Source organism: Sciurus carolinensis, unplaced genomic scaffold (genome assembly GCF_902686445.1).
Source record: "Sciurus carolinensis unplaced genomic scaffold, mSciCar1.2, whole genome shotgun sequence".
In the NCBI taxonomy this organism is placed as follows: domain Eukaryota; kingdom Metazoa; phylum Chordata; class Mammalia; order Rodentia; family Sciuridae; genus Sciurus; species Sciurus carolinensis.
This window is the reverse complement of record NW_025920505.1, coordinates 44,822-46,318: the sequence shown is the minus strand read 5'-3', so window position 1 is coordinate 46,318 and position 1,497 is coordinate 44,822. Positions and strand designations below refer to the sequence as shown.

The window sequence follows — 1,497 nt, the reverse complement described above, 5'->3', positions numbered from 1 at the left end:
ATTAAAGTATCAGAGCTTTTTTTAAAAATTAGAAGGTTCAGTGCTTTGAAAACCATTCAAGTTTTTAAAAATTATATATATATATGTATATATATATATGTATCTTTTAGTTGTTAATGGATACAATACCTTTCTTTTTATGTGGTGCTGAGGATCAAACACAGGGCCTCACAGGTACTAGGTGAGCGCTCTACCATTGAGCTACAACTCCAGCCCCTCAAGTTAAGGTGTGTCACACACTGAGGAAAGTACTGAGGATCACAGTCCCCAGGGGCTCTTCCTCCTCATGGGCAGTATCTTCCTCCAATTGCTGCCTTTATAGATTTTATTTTTCCGGTGAGATTAGAGCCTACGGAATGACGATTAAAATAGTTTCATGGTCTACTGTTGGTTTTGGTTAGATATCCCACGTGGTAATTTTGTAGACATTTGTACCTCTTTTGAACATTGGAAGGTGGACAGGAATTTTTCCGTGTTTAGTTTAGATAGGTTCATGGAAGATAACTTCCAGTGTACTAAAGGAGTGACATTTTAAAATGGCACCACCACTCCTTTCAAAGTATCCATTGGAAAATGCTGTTGTGATTTCATTCTCACTTTATTTTAAAAATATTTGGCCTTACCTAATTTAACATTAAGATAAACCAATGTGTATGAATCCTCTTTCTCATTTCAGTTACCCTCTCATTATAGAATACTAACCCAAGGTAGTATATTTTTGTGACTGGAAGACTTCTCCTTCTCACCATACCCTTTGCAACAAAATGTTTATATACATTTATATATTTTCTTAGTTTGTAATTTGAAAATTTTCTTTTAGTATTAATTATTAATGATAATAATATTGTTTCATTGAATATGAATATACAGTTGATCAAATCCACCTAAATACTAAAACTTGATAAATATTGAGTTTAAAGGTAAAATTTTGGGCTGGGGAAATAGCTCAGTTGGTAGAGTGCTTGTCTTGCAAGCACAAGGCCCTGGGTTTGATCCCCAGCATTGAAAAAAAAAAAAAAAAAGTAAAATTTTGTTGGATATACTTTTTTTTAACCTTTTACAGTATTTAAGCACACAATACTGTATTACTTAATATATTTTTCCATGACCTTTTGTGAAATTCAGATGGCAGGGTATCATTTACCACCCTTTTGTCTTTCTTTTGATCATCTTCACCTTTTGCGCAGTTCTTCAACACAATATCATCAGCCCACCTTCTTTGAACTTTGAAGTTTCCTGAGGCTGGGATGGGCCAGTGACATTAAGAAGAGGGTTTCCACTCGGAATGTTCTCCATATGAATTTTCTCTTCAGTTTTTTGTTCTTGTTCCTTCCTGGCCTCCTCTTCTGTCCTCCTTTCTTTCTTTCTTTCTTTTTTCCAGTTCTGCAAGAACAGCAGTATCAACATCATCACTCTCCTCTTCAGAAATCTTCATCTTCCTCATCTGTTGAAGGATCATCTGCATTGAGGTTGGCAGCAGGAATCTGATCTACAGAG

The 1,497-nt window shown here is 35.3% G+C and overlaps 1 pseudogene; it reads right to left on the bottom strand.

The window, feature by feature from the left end:
* Positions 1–1,085: 1,085 nt before the first annotated feature.
* LOC124975799 (spliceosome-associated protein CWC15 homolog) overlaps positions 1,086–1,497 on the bottom strand; it is a 959-nt pseudogene continuing 547 nt past the window's right edge.